General features: G+C 41.2%; 1 protein-coding gene across 1 annotated transcript in view; it reads left to right on the top strand.

The window, feature by feature from the left end:
• Positions 1 to 740: 740 nt before the first annotated feature.
• LOC115570290 (microtubule-associated protein 4) overlaps positions 741 to 21924 on the top strand; it is a 129275-nt gene continuing 108091 nt past the window's right edge. The window contains 1 exon segment of the mRNA XM_030398764.1: positions 741 to 862. The gene's annotated coding sequence lies outside the window, so the exon portion shown is untranslated.

The raw sequence follows: 21924 nt of genomic DNA on the forward strand, positions 1-21924 counted from the left end.
ACATGGTGTCACTGTAAACCTGTAGACCGGGTGAAGCTGGACCATTTGTCACACTGCTTCTGTTGGTTTTTCCCACTCCGGTTCTTTATTTTGAAGGTTTTTTTTAACTGTACCATCACAGAGGTCAACACCGGTGGAAACAATAAAGTTATGATAATGAACATTTTATTCAGTGTATTATTTGAACATGCAATTTGACCAAGTTCAGGTTTCTACATTCACTGATTCCCAAAATAATAACTGAGGTATAAACACAATTCAAGATTTCTCTAATACTGTTTGTGCTTCCTGCTAGGACTGCCACATTTTATATTAAAAGTAAATGGTCGACTCTTTCAGGGCATTTAATAATCCCTGGTCTGTCTATTATACAGGCGACTTTGCATAATTTGCATCATAATTTATGTGAATTTATAGAAATGTATTTTCTACAATGAGTCAAACTTCTGTCATCCCGGTGACATTCCAGTCATCTGGGCGGTTTCAGGGCGTCTTCCTGGGCCGTGGCCGTATTCAGGAACTGTTCCTCCCCGCGATTGGACCGGCACCGTCCCGTAAAAGGAGTCAAACCTCTCCATTGTATGTACGGTGTGTCTGTCAAAAGTACATTTGGTGACGACGAAGGCCCTGCCCAGCGTTTGAAAGCTTTGGTTGGACAATATCATCGCCACTCAGCTCTTGGAGTCGATTTCATTGGTAAAACTGAGAGCCAGTCACCAACCTCAAACTGCGATTGGAGCAGAGCTACTCCAGGGAGGAGCAAGTTAGTCTGAGCGGAGTGCACACTTTGGTGGGCGGTTCGTAGTGGTGACAGCGACGCTCAGAGACTCCGGACAAACTGTCAAAAAGCAGACAACAAACGGTGAGTCCAGTGAAAAATGACAACTTTGTGTGTGAGTCGCTGTGCGTGGAAACGTGCGCTGTTAGCTGTCAGCGCAGAGTCATTGTAGGCGGACGGCTGTAGTGTGTAGCAGTGAAGTGACGGTGATTTTGGATGAGTGATCTCACAGCACGCATCACAGCGACGGTGGACTGGTGTAGGATAATGCTGCCTTCAGGTGCTCCTCGGAAAATCCTTCAAAAAGTACTTGGGCTGAATGCGCAGTAGAAATGTTTCTGTCTTTACCATGAATGATTAGCTAAAGAGCGGTGTTGAGCTAATTTCCCAAGCGGCCCATTGCTAACACTGACTATTAACTTTCACTTTCCCCGTCCAGTGTACTATAAAGGGGCGTCGTTCACGTGCAGCTGAATATGGTGTTTCGGATATTCCCGACAGCACCTGAGGCAGCATGGGTGCGAACGGTGAAGTTGCACAGTCACAGCAGAGCAGACAGGAGTAAAGTTGTGCAAGCTAGCATGAATCTCTCTGTGTGTGTGTGTGTGTGTGTGTGTGTGTCCATTCATTAAGAGTCTCTGTGGAGGGCCAAGCTACATGTGCTGTACTTTGTTTCTGTTACATACTGAAGTGGTGCTCCATATACCCAACCCTGTGCTTTGATGCTCTTCATCCATACTCCATTGATATCACTTAAACTAATGTGTTAGTAGTAATGAGTCTTTGTCAGTGCAGTTCGATTGATGACAAATCAATATAAAGAGATTCTTACTGGCTCTATGTTTTAGCTATGATCACTGCCTATCTTCAGCAGTTGGCAGGCCCTTCAGTCATTCCCTTTCTTGACCCTCTCTTGCACACATTTTGAAAAGAAGATTGAAAAGAATTTAACGAGGCGTGGTTGCGTCGTTCCGTTAAACATTTAAACTCATGGACAAGTTGCAGTCAGTGTGTGTGTGTGTGTGTGTGTGTGATTGATAAAGAGGAACTAAGCTGAGACGGTTTTTTTGTTTTTTGTTTTTTTTATAAATCTCATCTCTGTTCATGTCACATCCTGTGAAACTGAAACCCCGGTGCAGTGACTAGATGCTTCATTTTGTATTCATTAGTTGGACAGGAGATATTGTGACTGTCTTGTAATAAATCAGTTACCACAGAAGCACTGTATTGCAGGAAATGTGTTGTGATTTTCTCTGTGATTCTCACCCATATGAGATCTTGATTGCAAGATCTAAAAGGACCTTCTCATCACATTTGAAATATTGAATGATGAGGCTTGGAGGTCATTCTTGACCTTTGAAACAAAGATTCCACACTTGGTGTCAATTATTTGCATTTAGATCTTTCAGCTGCATCAGGTCTAGTCTAATCTTTATTAGCGCATGGAGTCTCTTCAGTTGTAATGGCTCAGTAATGATGGCGTCAGCTTAGTTATTACAACTGTGCCAAGTCAATCATAGTTGATGTGTTGTTAATGAGGAGGTTGTGATGGGCGTGGAAGTTCTGGAAAATGCTTATGTACCTTATGTTCAACATGATGAACTGTTCACACCTGCTCTGGTACATCATAGTGCATTTTGTCACTGATGATAAAAAGAGGAATCAGAGCAGACAGGATTGTCCCTCTCCCTCCCTCCCTCCCTCCCTCCTTCTATCCAGATTACTCGCAATCCTTCCCCAGCCAGATTACTGAGTGGGAAATAAGAGGTGAGACTGATCTAAGGCCCCGAATTCATTATGGACCTGATCCAATCACATCCCTAAAATGTCCAGTTGTTGCTTTGCCATAAGCCTGCAAAAGTGATCAGGTATTAGGCCTGAGGGGTTGACAGTTATCAAACAGGTCACAGCGGTCACTCCCTCTCACACCACCTGTCCTCAGAGCTGATAAAAAGAACAGCTACTGTATGAGTCTCTGTGTAGAGTCGTACAATATGGAGAAATGAAAGGGTGGGGAAACATCCTTTTTTGTCAAGGGGTCAAACCCCAACTGAAATTCTTGTTTTGTCCATTGCTGGATCTCTCTGAGCTACCCTGCTGTCTGTATAAAGAAAATGCTTCTTTTAGCAGCAGAGCAGCACAGATACAGTGGCGGATGTGCCCACAAACAGTTCTACTCCTGGCACCAGAGGCTCTTAATTTGAAGGATACATATATCAGCTCTGGTGGAGGCAGCTGTGTAACATACCTTGAAAAGCATTTACTGCAAGCATTTTATAGAAGTACCACAGAAGGACTGATGCCACTAAGAACAAATATTTCCAGTGATGGAAAAAAAGAGGAACATCTGTTTTATCCCTAAGTGTTTTATAAATACACCAGCCTAAATCTTCACATTCTGCTACAGTCCAACTGTCTCGGTGTGCTGAACGTTTCCCTGTGTTTCCTGAGCAGGCCTTTTTCAATGATCAGCAGCTTCTTGCCAGTATTAAATACCACTCTCAGTTGTTTTATAGTCGTGCATAGTTTTGGGTTCTGGGAAAAACTCTGCAAAGGTGAAATCAGACATAACAATAGCCTGCTGCTGAATTCTGCAGCCAGTGCAGTAGAACTAAAGTAGAAATCTCTTTACTCCTCGCTTGATTTGCGTGAAGTTGAGTAAAACTGCACATATATTTGGCACTCACTCGTGGCCAGCTGCATAACAAACTACCCAACTCCAAGAGAAATACATGATCTGGAAGCATGTTTGCCAAAGTCTAATGTCAGACATTAACCTTGAAAAGAAGGCTTTGTTTAGGGAGAGTAATTGTAGAGTTGGTGGGATGGTTGGTCATTTTGTTGCCCATAGAAACCAGAAGTGAATGAAAATACAGCACTCTGCTTTGAAACGTCTGTCCTTATCAACTGGTAAAGTTTGCTTCATTTGGACATTTGCATGTAAGAACATCTCTTAAAAACATGCATAACCATTAGTGAACAGGCAGCCATATCGGACTTGCATCAGAAATGGTAATTTTGTGTCTAAGGACTGTACAATATTTGAATTTAGTTTCCTACGTTTTAATTCTCAGATGTTTCCTGCTGACCTTTGTGTGGAGACACTATTAAAACATCAGTATAGAAACCATAGCAACCATACACATTCTTGAACTATAGTGGTTAGTTCAGGTGTAATACAGGTACTGTATATTCTGTTCAAATTATCATTCATGTGTGTGAAGTTTAAAGTAAAGAGATGATGAGTGCCCCCCTTGCCCGTCAAGTTACAAGGGGTAATGGTTGAAATCTGCCCCTCTGAAATGAAACAACCCTTCAAGACTCTCACCAGTTGTTGTCAAAGCCCTTTGTGTTTACAGACTTGACTGTGCTTTTCCAAAATGCTTTCGTCAGCTGCAGTGATTTCTCTTGTGTAACTGTTGCAATGCTGATGTTATTACAAAAGCATGGAGGCTTGTAATTTGTTCACAGTGCCACACTACCAATCAAGTCATCAATTAAAAATCTTGTTACAAAGAGAAAGGACCATAAGACATTGAACCAACATGGCGTTCTCATAGCCCTCAGTTTGAAGTGTGCCTCTGAAAAATCTATATTTGGAAGATGATGTAGCCCTAAAACTTCACCCTACCCCTCTATCCCAACAAGAATCTGGACCCTACCACTAGGCGTGAGCGCTTAAAGCAGAGGAGGATTGAGATTGGACCTATTTGTCACATATGAGCCAGTAAGGTAAACCTTTAGTCTATTTAGGATTTGGGTATTCACTAGGTGGGTAAAGAATTTCCGGGTGGCCTCTTGTCAGCACAATCATTTCTGGTTCCGGTTCTAGCTACCCACAAAGATCGCACCTCAGGATCCGCGGAGAAATGGTGAAAGCTAAGCTGAGAATTAGATTTAGACAAATTACTACACCGCGGGACACAGCGATATAGAGATTATTTCTTTTTTTGACACTGTAAAGTTAAACCGTTCTCCTTCACACACAAGAGACTCATGTCATAAGGCTACTACAGGCTAGCTACTACAATAACACAGAATAAACCAGAAATGATCGGGCTGACCAGAGACCACCCGTAAATTCTATACCCATTGTTGTGCACCTAGCCAATTCCTTCAAAATTTTTTATACGATGGTGATTGGATACATATTCTTTCTTTCTTCTTTCGGTCAAGCCAGCTGCGTTAAATTGTCCTCCTACTCTTCTTTGTTGGTTTTACCACAGACTAAAAACCACATCCCCATTCACTGTATCGGAGTATACAACACAATGCTATTCACTGACAGGAACTATGTCTTGACTGAGTGATAACAGGACGTGCAGCTCCAAAGATAAAAAATAAATATGTGGCTGACCGCCACAAATAAATAAATGTGTGGGAAACACTAATATTCTGGTTTGTTAACACTTTTTTGTTTACTGCGTTAATCAACAAATCAAAATCATTGTAAAGCTTATCAAACTACATGAAAGACAATAGATTTCAACCCTTATAATAAGCAGCAGGAGGCACATGTTCATGATCACTGGCTACCAGTTGGATTTAATGTCAAAATAATGTTCCAGCTTTGTAGTGCGTCCTGTGGGAAGCTTTGAAAGTCCTTCATGAAAAAATATTCATTTCACTACAAAGCCTGTTGGTCAGGGACTGAAGATGAAGCTTTAGATTGCCACACCACCCAATAATCTTTTTTATATTGTGTTTAACTGTCCATGTATCATGAAGGAATACACAGAAACTCTGATTTATCTGTGGAATCACTGGATTGATCATAGGTTCAATCCTCTGTTGTCTGGTATTTTAGTAATTGTTGGATGTCATGGCCTATTTTTAATTCCATTATGTTTAAATTAATTATCAGGCCAGGGACCAGAACAAGCAAGTCAGACTGCCATCAGGAGGTTCCAAGAGAGGAAATTAAAACCTGACTGAAACCATAGATGGTCTTATGATATTATCATCCCCCTACTTCAGATCTCCTTGCTTGGACCACATCCACAGCAATAAATCATTAGTCTTGAAAATGAAAAAACAGACAAACAGAAAAGATGACAATTACTCATCACAATTTCCCAGAACCCAAAGTGATGTCTTCAAATTGCTTGTTTTGTCCAACCAACTGTCCAAAACCCAGAGACTTACTGTCATAAATGCCATTTGCTAAAACAAGTACACTATTTTGACTGAAATTAATCATAGTCAAAATAGTTGGAAACAAATTTTCTTTCAAATGACTAATTGAATAATTGACTTAATACTCCAGCTCTACGGACAAAAAAAATGTAATACCTTCCTTGGCGCCAAGAGAATGGGAAAGTTGACTGAAAGATTCTCGGCCATTGGTCAACAATATAAGTTACTTTTTGAGGCTGAGGGGCTTCAGTAGTAATTGGGCTCTACAGCTATGTTACAGTTTTATTCACACCTCACTAGGAAAATTGATTGTAGCATAGAAATAGAAGAGAATTTCTTTAAAAAAAATGGAATAAACATACATTGATTAATGGAGACATAAGGAGGGAGAAAAGAATGAAAGGAAAGGGTGAGTAAGGAAACAGTGATAATAGTAGGAGGGGAGGGAAGGAAGCTGGGGAAGGAAGGAAGGGAGGAAGTATTTCAGTGAACAGACAGGTTCCAAGAGTTATTCAGTCGTAGAGATCCTGAATTCCTCTCAGCCTTTGGAATGTCAATTGACTGGAACTGAGAGTCATTGACTCCCGGCCTTCCTGCTCTGCACCAGATATTTCAACTGCATATAATCTGCTGTGGTTCCTAATGTCTACTAACCATGACATGAGCCATAGTTCATCCTAGAATTGGTCAGAGAATATCAATTTTTGCAAAATGTGACCTTGTAGGTTGAAGCTAACTTGGGAGTTATCCAGGTCATGGTTAGAGCTGTGGTGTAGGAAAAGTGATATGTGCTCCACAGTCAGGGTCATCCTGAATGTAGCAGGATACTCTCTTCAAGGTCATGAGGCTACTTCATCCCAGTCTCTGTCTAGGAATCAGGAAGCAGAGGAAATCCATCATCCATTTGCTCCTGTGCTGCCAAACAAAGCTGCTGCTGAAGGTAGTTCAGTCTGGGACAGGATCTGCTTTACTATCCTTACATAATGATGTTGCCTCACTTTTGTCTAAGCTATCCACAAACCCAATGCATTGCTTCCATTCTTTTTGACAGGACTAGTTTCCTGCGCAGCTCATCCTCACCAGTTCTTGAATAAGTTTCAGACATAAGTACATTTAATGATCCCTCAGCTCCTGTCTCCTCCTTACACTGTGTTGAAGCTTGGATGTTTGGAAGATTGGAAGTCAGTTGTTAAGATGCAGCAGGGTTATGCTTTGTGGCCCTGATTGCTTCGGTGGGGTTTTGATGTATAGATATGCTTGAAACGAATTAGTGCTATCCTGAGGAAAAAGTGTTTCAAGCTTTTCCAAATGGCCACACTCAAAGGCAGGGTTAAAGCCGAAATGCTGATGCCAGTACGTAAGCCGATAAAGACACAGGTTTTGCAGTGATTCCTCAAATGTGGTCAGGCACTTGTGACAAAGACATGTAACAAAGGCAGGGAATTTCACAGGTTAACAATGGATTTAATTGTCTAAAATGACATCAAGGCACTGAAAAAATAAACTTCACTGGGAAGTTAAGATTTATAAATTACCCCAAGCATCTTTTTTTGTATTGTACTCTCAAAACAATAAGTTTTCATATGGGCCCATATCAAACAACATTATGCCTATACCCATATTTTTATCTGTCATCTTGCCAATATCAGCCAATAATATCAGCCAACTGATATATCAGTCAGGCTGTATTCTCTTTACTGGCCAGTCACCTTGTGAAATGGCAGTGCTTGTTATGAAATGTGTTCAGTTTACATATGTTCTTGCTGTGGTCAAAGCCTATTAATTGTATAGGATAGGTTGACTGCCATGTAATAAGTGAGAGCTTGACCCACGAAGAGCATTTATGATCCAAAGTGGTCAATACCTCACACAGTGCTAAATAGCCCACAGCACTGCCAGTAATGCCTTCCATCAGTATTGACCCTGCAGTGGATCTGTGAAACATTTTATGTTGTTTACTGTAAAATCAATGTGGCTGTAAAATCTGGTGATTCATTGATGACTGTGCTGAACAGCGATAAATGGACTGAACCCAGTTGGCTGTGATTCAGCTGGTTTGAAACAAAGCATCAGTTAAACCTCAGTGTAGCACCCTTTGTCTTTTCTCCGCTGTTGTCAGAAGTGTCGCTAACTGAATCATCAAAGCATATTTATGTTGTGAAAGCCAAGTCTGTTGGCAGATGAGCTTGGTGTTTTGCATTCGATCAGAGGGAAGGTCTGCCTTTGGCCTGTTGTTCAGTTCTGTCCCCAGCACAAATGGCTCTTGTCAACAGTGTGTGCCTCTAAGCCTCAATAATTTGTTGTCTTTAAATGTTGTCTGGGCTTGTTAAGAATCACTTTGAGTCAAGTCACAGTCCGCTACGTCTTTGCAAACTCATTCTTTCTGTGCTGTATGAAACCCAAAAAACATTTCATCAGAGAGAGGCAAAAAATGTTGCTCTCCTTTTCGTTCCACATTCACCTCATGTTTCAATGAATTATTTATTGGTTGTCAATTTCATTTTAAGTCAACAAAGCAGCCATTAAATGCAGTGCACTTATGCTGCTGTGGGAATGCAAAGCAATTTGGCCTCTTGCAAAAACTGACTTCAGGGCCTGCCGCTCTTTGTGGGGGCTTGATCTTGACGATGAGGCCAGCCGTCTTCTTTGCAGAGGAAGTTACGGTCAAGCCAACTGCGTTAAATAGTGCTCCTGTTCTTTGTTGGTTTTACCTGCGGACTAAAAACCACACCCCCATCCATTGTAGTGGAGTATACAACATCATGCTATTTATTGGCGGGTGCGCTGTCTTGAGTGAGTGTCTGCCTAAAGAGTGACCGCAGACTGTAAATTAGTTGTAGTTGTGTCAATGTACAGCAAATGACTGAAACATTCTTTAACAAACAATTTGAGTTTTTTTTCACTTAAATCAAGAAATCAATGATATGAAATGATAAAATGTGCTCTTTCAACAACCAACCTTAACATCATTGGGGATTCCATATGGCTGAATACCAATTGCAGCCAAACAGACGCAGATTTTATCGTGTGTGTAAGCCATGTGAACACGTACATAGATGAGTAGTGTGTGTGCATGGTGCTGGATGGGTAAAGTCTAAGATTGCGTGACAACGGCAGATTGAATGAATGAAATGATGGAGGGATAGAGAGCGGAGAGGAAGAATGGGATGGTACAGCATGAACCGGCCGCTGTAATCCCCCCCTCTCAACAGTAGCAGCTGGACCAGTGTGTCAGCAAGCAGGCTTTACTGCTGCCAATCAGCCCTGCCGGGAATTATACATCAGGGTGAGTTGGACGTTGCACAGATGGATTGACATGTGGATGGAGGGTCATGAGGTGTTTTTGACAAGGAAAGTCAGAGAATGTGAGTTGTCAGGCAAGAATTTGATAAACTCCATTATTTCATTAAAAAATCCAGTTACCTTCGTAACTCGTTTACAGTTTCAGAGCTTTCAATAGCTTTAAGGTGGAAATACATTGTGGTTGTTGAGTGTCTTCCTCAGGTGTGATAACAGGGATGGTGTAATTCTATCTTAAAGCCAGATTCAGATAACCAGCTGGAGGGACCCATCTTATATGACATCAAAGAGACAAAATACAAAGGAAGGGACAGCCATTGGAAAGTAGTTTGACTGACACAACAACTGAGACAACAATGGATGTAAAAATACAGAGATACCAACAGGTCTTGTGTCGATTGTCAGGTGGCTGAAAAAAAATGCTGAGCGTACTTGACCAATCAGTAAGCCCAACCTGTATGTTCAGAAAGTAGTAACCCCTGAGCAGGAACATCTTGGGCACTAAATGTTTTCCTGAAACTTACTTTAGTGGTCCCTGCTGTGGAAATGATCTGACTTGATTCTTCCAAAGGTTCCCAGTCCTTGAGCAATATCCCTGCAGTATGAAAGCCATACCTTTTCTTAAATATGACCATGTTTACATCAGAAAAATGTTGGTATAATGATAACTTTTTCTTCAGTGCCAGCTGCTTAGTTGAAGTTGAGGTTACATGTGTGAGCAGGTCAGCATATTTCCCAACACTGTGAATATGGCAATGTGTGCAGTTGCTTCAGAGTTTTGCTTGTTAAAGTGAAACTCTCACCAAAAAGCAATTTAGGCTTTATTTGTGATTGAATATGAGTCAAACCTTCGTGTAAAAGCATAATTACGAGGAAAGAAGCACTTTTAAGATTAACCGTAGTTTCGTTTTTGGGCAAGCTCATTTTCAATGGAGTGCCTCTTTCCTTGTAATTATGCTTTTACACGAAGGTTTGACTCATATTCAGTCACAAATAAAGCCTAGGTTACTTTTTGGCGAGAGTTTCACTTCACTTTCACAGTTTTGTACGTCTAAAATCTTGATTGGGGCACCCAAGCCATATGAACCATACCAGCCTGGGGTTTCAGTCATAACCAGACTGGGGTTTCAGCGGTGTATTGCCTTCAAGGAATAACATTTATTGTACCATAAACATTTGCTTATCTGGGCTATTGAATTATATGGCACACATGTTATAAAAAATGTTTATTTCAAGGTAATGTCAAGTGTAATGTCTGTCAGCACATAATATTTTAAATATTAATAAAAGATAGAAATATATAGAAAGACCTGTTGATTTTCCTTCAAGCTTTGGCTTACTCCAGCTCTCATTCACCTAGTTCTGTTACATGTGTGAATCACTCTCCTGGGGAGACGAAGGCTCTCCTGCTCTTAGAATGAATCTTCAAACCCATATTAACAAGCTCCCTGGCACAATTAGTTGTTTAGTAACTTGTGAATATTCTCTTAGCTTGTTTGTTAGCTTCTGTATGTTTGAACCTTGTCCATCGTGTCATACTGTTAACTGTCATTTTAATATTTATTATTTATCTATATTTTTATAGCATTATAAGTAGGAATGGAGATGTGACTTGTGACGAAAGGAACTGAACCCATATTGCTGTGAACCAGAGTTAGGAATGTGAGGTATTTAAAGTTCATGGTTAAGTCTGTGAATCACAGGCAGAGAAGGACTTGTGTTGTCTTACAGAATCCAGTGATCCAGCAGAGCGAGCAGTGTGTATACACACACACACTAGAAAATACCCTCTGACATGTCATAGCCCTGGATGAGTGTGTGCCCACTACCTGTGTGTGACCATGTTTGTTTTGGGATTAGAGTTTGACCTCTGTGTGTCTGTCTGTCTGTGAGTGTGGGTCCATGCTGCTTCGCATTCCATTGCGATGTGTTCAGCATCGCTCTGCAACAATAGAGCATAGTTCACAAAGAAATACTGTGTGTACGTGTGCGTCTGTGTGTGTGTGTGTGTGTTTCAGAGGGTGTGTAGGCGAGACCACAGGGACATACAGGGAATTCATTCACTCATAGCTGTGTGTCGTTTCCAAAGGGAGGGAAAGAAGGACAGCAGATTAAGCAGGACATGATGGACGCTGTGGACATCACTACCTGTCTGTCTCTCTGCTCATTAACGTGCACGCTAATGGGCTGCAGCAAGTGCTGAATTATGCAAACATGTCCCGAGAATCCTGTTTAATTCTGTTAGGACCAGTAGACAGCTCTGTCACACACACACACACACACACACACACACACACACACACACACACACACACACACACACACACACTCGGTCAAACACTAGTCCTTTCACTTAGCCCTCAAACAGGCCCACTGTGAGCTCCATCAAGGCACTGTGTTGATGTGAGAGCAGTAGGGCACACACACACACACACACACACACACACACACACACACACACTCTGTTACTCTACCCTTCTCTGTCTGTATGGCTGCAACATAACAGTCTAGTGTGGCATGAGAGAACATACATGCTGCGTTATTATTGTATGGAGGGAACTATATTATAGGAGTAAACATCCTCATAAGAGGCAAAAGAGGAAGAATTGAAGGATTGCCCAAGTTTCAGCCCTACAAAGGATGTGATGTCACAGTTTCAGTGTGGGTAGTAAATGAACACAGAGCAGAGCAATGATAAACTTGAACTACGTTGGTGTTCAGGAGTGATGCTGCAGTTTGTACACCAGTCTTGTAATACTGAACAGAACAAAAAAAAGAATGTGGAGATCACACAAAACCGGAAGCACATGCTTTAATTTGAGGGTCCGACCAAGGGTGTTAAAGTAACTCTGTTCGCAGTGCTGGAGGTGGAGCCCTATTCATTCCCGTGAAAGCTTCTCAGTGGTGCTTTGAAGCCAAAAAAGCACTGCACACTGCAGACTTACGCAAACCGGGCCCGATGGAAGCAAGAGGGCACTCTGCTCAGCTACCTCCATCATCAGTTCAGTGAGGGTCAAAACGCAACAGCATTTCAGAAAACAAGACAACTATTCTGAAATGCTGTGTTTAAGAATGTTAATGTGAGTTTTGAAATGTTGCTGTTTTTGGGCCACCGTGGGAACTTCACCCTCTGCCATGTGGAGAAGTTTAAAACAAAACATGATATATAATTGAGAACAATAAACAACACCCCAGTGAGCAATATGAGCATTATATAAAATCACTTAAGGCTTGATGCTGAAAAAAGAGGCAGAAAAAGGCTGTGTGTGCAGAATGTTAATTGCATTCGGCAAGACCGACTTGCTTTACATATTATGGTGAACTTGACGTATGACGGTTAAAACTCTGCAGAGTAGCACCCTTTTTTTTTCACCGTCAGCTGAGGTTTGCAATCAAAGAAAGTATTTTTCATGTTTTCAGACATTTTCCAACATCCAAACAGCCAACTAAAGATTGATGCATGATCAAGTTGAACTATGTCTTATGCAAAGCTTCTATCTTTTTACCCAACAAATCCTTTCACATCAAAGTATCAAAAATATCATTTCAAAATACAGCCCCCTGAATGTAGCAATTTACTTCAAAAAGTCTTTTATTTTGCAGATTTATAGGCAGTACAAAAAGATTCTCATGATGCTGCTGATATGAAACTTAGAACGACTGACATGTGATGTGCACTGTTGTGCACATGAAATATGACTCTTCTTTTGTTATTACAGAGAGAGTAAAGTACTGAAAATGTTACCATTGGGTACCGGTACTGATACAAGGTACTGATTTCAGAACCGGTTCAAATATGAACGGCACCCAACCCTAGTGTCTTTATATTTCTTTGTAGTATTCCCCAAAATACCATCTTGTTGTTTACCCTGTCTCTGATAATGTGCCCTACATACGTCGCTACCCATGCCTTCCTTCTTTCCCAGTCAAGCCCCCTCCACACCTATGTCTTCCCGCTAGAGGATCAATACAGCCATCCTTTATTCTCCTCTCCTCCTTCTCCTCTGCTATTGGCTAGTTGACAGGTTTTGGAGGCAGTCTTGGTTTTACATCACCACTGATTAGGAAAGCAGAGCTCTTTGTACTTTTCTCTCCCTCTCATACTCGCTCACTCACTCACTCACACACACACACACACACACACACACACACACACACACACACAAACATACACACAGATTTAATGACAGCAAACATTTTAGTGGTTTTGCCAGTTACATGGGAAAGCCCTTACAGACCGACAGGGCCTCTGCATTATTCATCTGCATATAGCATATGATTCATTATGTACTCTCTGTCAGATATCTTGCATAAGAGCTATGCTGTTACACAATGATCGTACATGCGTAAGTGCACTCACTCTGTTGTAAAAGACCAAAAACTGCATCCGAACGACCTGTCAGTAGTTTCTACACAACTATTTCTGCTATCTACATACGAATGATGACATTTTACATCACTCTCTGTCCAATATACATGCATGGATGTATTAAGCAAATGTCATATATAGCCAGTGTATGAGCACACACACTTCCAGGGCTGTGGTGCGTCATCAGACTATTTTGGTCCAAGTCACATCAGCATCATCTGATGGTGTTGCATCCGGAGGACAGGATTGATGGCAAAGTGAAATTTGAGGTTTCATTTTGTCAGTGTGTGTGTGTGTGTGATGACCACATCAGTTCCTTCCTATTTTTGACCTTTCAGTGTCTTAGACCAGCTCTAATATATGTAGATCATCGACCATCTAAATGTTGCGTGTGACATTCAGTCAGAAATATTCAAAGGGAAACTCTGATATTTTTAAACCTAAATTTACAGGGTTTTTTGCGTACTTGATTCATACTTACTTAAAGGTTTGGGAGTTGTCCAGTTAATTGCCTCAGCTCGCAGCCGTGACATGGCTTCACTGTCTGAAATGTATTGCGTAGAGGAACAACATCTGTCAAAATTCTATCCAATAACAATGATTGTTTTTGCTATTATCAGCATTATCAACGTTATGGGAAAATTCCTCCGGAGATAAACCTTTATATTAAATAGAAGGCTCCTTTTTTACAACTAAAAACACAAGTAGCCCTGAAATCTGGCATGAGGTGAGTTGTTGAAGGAAGGAAATGTGATACAGTGTCGGAGAAAGGAGTCTGGAGTTTACCTCAAGGAACTGCCAGCATGAATTCGTCTCCAATGTCATGGCTGAATATTTTACTGATTTTGAAAATCTAGATGAGGAAACAACTATAAGAACTCACCTTGTGAGATTTCAGAGTGAAGCTTCTCTTGAATAAGACTTCTGTTTGTGGTTACAAAAAGGACCTTCCTATTTCACAAAAGGGCTATCTCCATAGAACCTCAGCCGGCCAGTGGCAAAAACAAGCTCCTTTACTGGACGTAACTTTGACGGTCGGGGTTGCCCCACAGTGGTCGAGGCACTGCAGCGTTGTGTGAATACAAAATTGAAAAAATGCAACTATTTAAGAAGAAGCTTTGTGAATAACTAATTGCAATTAATCGAATATGCTAATGTCTGCTGTAACCGTTTAAAAATATTTCAGTGCAAATGTATTTTGGTCGATGCATAAATCAATTAATAAATGGACATTCTTATGTTAAAAAGGAGGTGATACTTCAAGCTTGAGGTACTCCAATGATACCAAAATTCCTCACCACATTAAGTGCACAAAGCGCTGCTCCTGTCAACACCTCCATCTGGGCGTTGTTTGAAGTGTGTTTTGGTATTTTATGATCTTTCCTGACAATGTTGTGTGATGTGCGACTCGATCACATTCCTTGCTGTCTGTGTTGTTGTGACGTGCAGCTACATTACCGGGGGAGTGCACATCAGTCAACTCCTGTGTGCGGTGTCGATTTAGCAGTTAACCACATCCCATTCTTTGTTTGAGAGAGAAGGTAAACAGTTAGAAACTGTGGCTGGAGTGGGGCTTTAGTCTTCTTCCTCCATCATGTTTACAAAGCTGCTAGATAGAAAGATAGATAGATAGATGGATATGCTTTATAAGCTGGGAAATTACAGTGTAGCAGCAGCATTACACACAGAGACAATGCCAACACAATGAAATAAAAAGAACAACCTAGACATATTAAAGCAATATAAAATGCAATATAAAAAAGTATGAATAAGCAGTATTGATTGTAGTGCAAAATGAAATATAAAGTGCAGTGAACAGATAAGGTCTAGTGAAAGGTGTGCGTAAAAACATAAAGTTGCAGTTGCAGAGTTGCTGTTGGTCAAGGGGCGTCAGTAAGCGTGATTAAGGTCTCTATAATTAATTTAAATGAAATTAATGCATTATATTGACAGCCCTAGTGAATATGTATTTTTGACAATATAGTCTTTGAGTGAGGTTTCATGCATATACAGCATTATAAGGGCTCTAAGTCACTTAACATATGGTCTCAATTGGCTCAAAGTAAGAAATAAAGTGAAAGGGGTGCCCCCTTTGCAGATGACAGCCCGTCTGGCCTTTTGTTAAATTTCCTGTTTAATTATCCCTGAGAGCATCATAGGCTTTAGTGCTGTTCTGCTCTTAAAACATCACACACTTTTGCCAGGCTGCCATCCATTTTTATGTAACAAGGTTCTAAAAATGTGTGTGTCCTCTCTCTTCTGACCCCTTTCATGACATGAATGTTTTATCAGTTACTCAACCATCACATTTTCCTCTGTAGGTGTGTTTGTTCAGGCAAATATCTGACAGCACGGTTCACTGAGAACACATTTAGCATTTTGTATTTATGTGTGTGACCCTTGTCTTTTTGTGTCCATCTGCATGCTGAGCCTTTGTGTGGCAGCTCTTTAATTCCCCGAGGTGTAGGAATATTACTGCCTTTGGTTGTGTCACCAAGTGACACTCAAACGAACAATGCTACATCAGTGTTTATTAAGTCTGATTTCATGCTGTTGATGTCTTGCTCCTCCATCCTGCACTTTGGCACCAGATTGAATGTGGTTTTAAAATTTGTATGAAAATGTTCATCATAGTTTTCCTTGACAAACCAAGTATTGTGTTATTGAGAGTTTTCTCTTTTTGAGAGCAGGAGCTACAGCTCTGGGGCTAAAATGTGGACATTGTTTCCTGCATTCAAAATAGTACATTTTCTACAACAGAAAAGAGCTATTATGTTCTTCACTCTGCAACTGCTCCTGTTTAATATTCACAGGTGCTGCAGGCACACACATGTTGTGTCTCAGTTCAGGGTCTGCATCCTTCGAAGGACCGGGCCTTTGCGGACTTCGAAGGTGAGTCCTTCGCAGAGACGTGCGAGGCAGTGTCGACCGTTGTTAAATGGGACGGTCTAGCCTTCGGAGCGTTTCCTGCTTGCGTCACCAGATGTTTTATCCTTACGTCACAATTAATGCTGCCCAGGCCCGCGAAAGTGACGATCTACGCCGCGCAATGTCGCCATATTCTGTCTTTCTTTCTTCTTTTTTGGGCACACAAAGAATCTTGGGATATGTGAGGCCACAAAGGATTGCAGCGGTGCATCCTCCAAAAACAGGTAAAAGAAGGCCGCATTTGTGGGCTGCATTTGGAGGAGCCTTCGGATTGGGACAGCCTTCGCGCAGCGTAGTGACGTAATTGACCCTCAAATGCTCCTCCGAAGGATGCAGACCCTGAATTGAGACACAGCAACAGACACACAGGCACTTCTCCTGTGCCTGAATATAGCAGGCAATTGAGGACCACTAACTGCACCTGTACACCTCCTGAGACTATTTACCACACCCCCCTACATGTGCACGCGCACACACATACTTACACACACACACACACACGCAGACACACCTTACTGTGACTTTCGGCCACTCCCCGTATTCAATAACAAACCAGAGGCCCATGGGGCTGTCTCTGTTTCATTCTTTGCCTCTCTTCCTCCCTACCAATGTCCCATCACTACAAGCAGTTTCTGAAAAACAACTCTCTGTGTGTGTGTGTGTGTGTGTGTGTGTGTGTGTGTGTGTGTGTGTGTATGTGTGATGGGTGGGGGGGTAGAGAGACAGGTTCAGTATGTTCCCATGCCCAATCACTACTACCTCACAGTTGTGAGCTAAAATGTTGAAATGTGAAATCAAAGAAGTGTGTGACTTTGTATTGAGGTATGCTGTTTTACTCTATTGGTAGACACTACATAATTAAAGGAGTGGCACTATGTGAGGATTGTAGTGATCTCTGGATATTTGCTATTTATTATTTGCTTATAGTTGTAAAACTGTGACCTTTTTCAAATGAAATATCAAAGGAAATAATACATTTGTCTTGACATATTATTTTGCCAGAAACCTAATTCAAAAGATACAGTAGAATATTGAGTAACGTTTCTTGTAGTGCTTCCTCATGGCTGGAAGCAGTTCCACATTTTCGTCTTGCAGGTTTTTACAGCTCTCCGTAAACAGAAATGCTGTGAACACAAGCTGTGAATTTGCCGAAGGCTTAGGTGTGATATCCCTACGCTGGGACAGAATGTGAGGATGTATGGAACAAAATACCTCAAGTTTAAAGGATGAACTGCTCTTTTACTGCAGAATAAAAACAAACACCATTGTATGTGATATTGAAGTATACAGGGCTTACCAACAAAATAGCAGATATGATCAGAGTGCATATATGTTGTTTGGCAGTGAGCTCTTGTAATAAAACAAAAAGAACCTTTTTCCAAGTGTCAGTAAACTTCTATATTGAAACTTTGAGATGATTTCTAGTCCCTGCTGAGTCAGCATTGAACTGATTTTTAATGCTTTGAGATTGTGGTATTTCCTAAACTGAATAAAAATCATACATATAAAATCAAAACTGCTCAGCCAGCTTAGTCTTGTTGTAACCACTGCAATATCTACATACAACTACTGTAATATATCTGTACTGCAGTCACTAACTTTACATGTGTTGAGCCAGCAGTGCATACGCTCTGCTCACCATCACAGCTGGTGGAGGATGTAGGAGTGTCTTTCATCCGGGCTGAATGGTTTTCTATGTAATCCAAACATTTACAACAACTGAGCGGTGTAAAGTCCAAAAGTCGGGATTCATTGAAAAAGGATTTAAATCATGTCCTTAATTCACACCATATTTTCGGTCAGCTGTCGTGCTGATCTGAGCACGTGTTTAGTTGACCAATCAGATTGCTTTGTCGGAACTACGTGTAGTATCATTTTAGTGTTGAGAAACTTGTGAAACTAAGTACTGCAGTTTAATTTGTTCTAGCTGTTAATAGCTCTAAATGGTACTCAGTCTGTATCGACTTATTTTTAAAGGTTTAAAACCGACAACCAGCCTTCTTATCATTGCTTTGAGCCTGATACAGGACTTTTGAAACTGATTAAGTAAAAAAGTCACTGATATCACTCATGCACTGATACACATCAGTCTGGCTATATTGGAGATTTTGCTAAAACTCTTTCAGAAACCAAGAGTGGTTTAATGGGCAAATACCTTTACAAAAAAGTTGGTGTGTGTGTGTGTGTGTGTGCGTGTGTGTGTGTGTGTGTTGACAAAGTGCTGTGATTGTTTGGCTGGGTGAAATAGACTGAATGGCCCGCTAGGAATTTCACGGATAGCATCTCTGTCAGATTAGTGCAGTGGCAGCTGGACAGGGTGCCCCTCGGACACACACATGCACAAGAGTATGATGTGGTCATTATAAGGGATTTAGCATTTTGTTGTCCGACACTCATCAGTCAGATCATTTTTACATATCCCACAATTAAGCAAACATCTAATTCCATTATATCTGGGCAGCTTTGAGCAATATGTGAATAAAGTTTGAGCTTTCTTTAATAATTAGTGTATGCACTTAGTGTCAGTAGTCCAGTGATTCTTACCATTTACACCAGAGTGTCTTGTTAGGAGATTTTATGGTATGACACCTCAGCATGGCAGGTTGGAGGATTCCCTGTGGGCATACTTAGAGTGATTTACAGGGTGTGAACAGGTATCACATAACAGTCTCTCACCTCACTGCTCTCATGTAAACTAACCTTGGGAGAGACATGTGCATGTGCATGTGCATGTGCAGCACTTTTCATAGAAGTGTCTCTAGTTCGTATAGTCTCTGTAACACGCACATAGACAGAAGCACTGTGCGTCTTTGAAGTAGTTCCCCTCAGGTGTGCAGGCAGGGTGTGACTGCAACTGAAGCTGGGAAACTTCAGGTTCCCTCAAGACAGACAGGTGTGCCTGAGAGGCGGGAAACGACAAACACCTAGAAAGAGCTGTTTGGATACCAGGACAGTCACTCTAGATCACGCCGAGAGATATTATCACGCACAATGGACCAGTGTGTCCCAAACTGGTCAAGCCGGGGCGTGTGGAGGATGAGCAGATGCTGATTGCTTTTCTGCTGATCGCCTAGTTAATTATTCACCTTATTGTTGCTTCTCTACTCTAGTTATGTCACTTTGCACGCAGTTACAACATGTCAATGGGGGATTTAGTTACAACACTCTTACAAGTGGTAATAGCACCTTCTGCACCGCATCCTCACTCTACATCCTCAAACAGAAAGTCCATCTTTAAGACTGATATAAACATATTTCTTTCTGAGCTACTTAAATAATATTCACCTACCATTTTAACTTGAAATAATAGACCTGTAAAGAGCATTTCCACTATATTCGAGTTGCAGGCAGAAGACAGCTACTTTACTGTCTCAAGTTAATGCGATTTGAAAACAGTAGTAATTAGTCAGAAGTGTTGGCTTTGTTCAGTTGATGTGCAGTAATCATTATTCATCTTCAGGGTTATGTTTTAAACATTAAAATAATACTTCTCTGTTTTCATTCAATATTGCAGTGTGACACCAAGGTGGATGAAGTGTTAAGCCCAAAGAAAACATGAGAGAATCCAGTGTTAACACTGGGCTTGCTGTTCCATCCAAGTGTCGGAATAAAAAGCTCCAGTTTGTAATTGAATCCATCAGGGTGTGTACGAGCAGGTCCTGTGTGTGTGTGTGTGTGTGTGTGTGTGTGCGTGCGCGCGCGCACGCGTGTGAGAGAGAGAGAGAGAGAGAGAGAGGGAGAGAGACTGAGCTTGGGCAAAAAGTCCCTCGTCAGCTGTCTCTGTAAATCAGCTGGAACAAAAAACAGACGTGTGGTCGCAGAAGGAAGGGGAACTGGCCTCAAGTACAAACGCACAATATGAAGTTATATGAAAACATATCCAGTTTGTTTAGTTTTTAATCAATTAATTTATTATTGAATCAATGTTAATCATGAGTTGTGTCAGTTATTTCAGATTCACTTTACATAACCTGCAAACTCAAATATCAAGTTCAAATTTGGATCATTTAAAAACAGTAAAGTTAATGTAAATATGTACATTTTGAATGTGCTTTTGGATCAGCATTTTATTCAGAAATGTCCCTGTGACATTGAGAGTATTGAGATATTCACAGTCAGAAACGTATTCAAGCAGCAGATCGAGCCAGCTCTCATTCTGTCTTACACACCCACATGCACACACACTCACATGCAGTAACTGAGCGAGCTGAGTGTTTAGAGGAAGTGTTCCACCCCTCTCTTAGAAAATGACATCAGAGGTGTGCTCTCCTCACAGTGGCTACGGGCTCAGGCCACTGAACACTTTGTTCTCCAAGACCACGTAGAGCCTATCTACTTACATAGTATACAGTACAATACAATAAAACAAACAATACATACTACAAACTACACTTATTAGAGTCTGTATTAATATGGCTTTATTTAAAATCCCTTTGTGAGCAGCAACAGATAAAAAGGAGGATGTTGCAAATACTGATTTGGGACTTGGAAAAATACAGAATTTTAAAAAGCTCATTCATCCATATTCTCTTAACTTGTGTTTGAAAAGTACTGCAGTGTATTTCCAGACATGAATAAGATCACTGAAGCTCTTCAGATCAGACCAGTCAGATTCCTGCAGCTGTTTAATGAGTAATACTGAGTGACTGTGAGGCTTAATGTCATATACTATTATATTCTATTCTGTTCTATTCTGTTCTATTCTATCCTGCTCATAGTCAAACTTTCCGCCATATGGATCCCACCCACTGTCCAGTGGGTGACCTCATATACCCCCTTGTATGACTCCTGTGAGGTCAGCTTTTCCTTTCGCACTCAGTCCATGTGACCTCTCATAATAATAGATCCACATAGTGGTAATGTAGGGACATTAAACTGCCCTGTAGCTAGTTTACAGCCACATCGTCCTTGGACTATGAACACTCCACTGCACTTGCCAAACACTTCAAGTAATAAAGTTAGTGTAGTTGGAGGCAGACAGATTTGGACATTGAAATTGCCAATTTTCACTTGTGCTGTCTGGTTGAGTTCAAATCCACGGCGCCTTCCAGCAGACTGCTCTGTCACAGCCTCCCAGCTGTACAAGAATATCCTTAGGGCATGACGGTGCCTGCAGAACACTTTGGTGAAGTGATCTCACACTGTGTTTGCGCCATGTTCCAGCAGGGAAAAGGCTTATGTCTTTTCACTTTTTTGATATAGTTGTCCCAAGCAGTTACTGTATGTCTACAATGCCTTGCTCAGAGGCACAGTAGAGAACACACCACATACCGCAGCAGCTGGTCTGGATCTGGCTTCAAACCTGCAACTGGAATGTAGCAGCAGTGTGCAGGAATCAAGCCAGCAAATGTTTGGTCCCAGGTTGACCTAGGGCTGCTCAATTATGGCAAAAATCATAATCACGATTATTTTG

The sequence above is a fragment of the Sparus aurata genome, chromosome 19 (assembly GCF_900880675.1).
Source record: "Sparus aurata chromosome 19, fSpaAur1.1, whole genome shotgun sequence".
Lineage (NCBI taxonomy): Eukaryota > Metazoa > Chordata > Actinopteri > Spariformes > Sparidae > Sparus > Sparus aurata.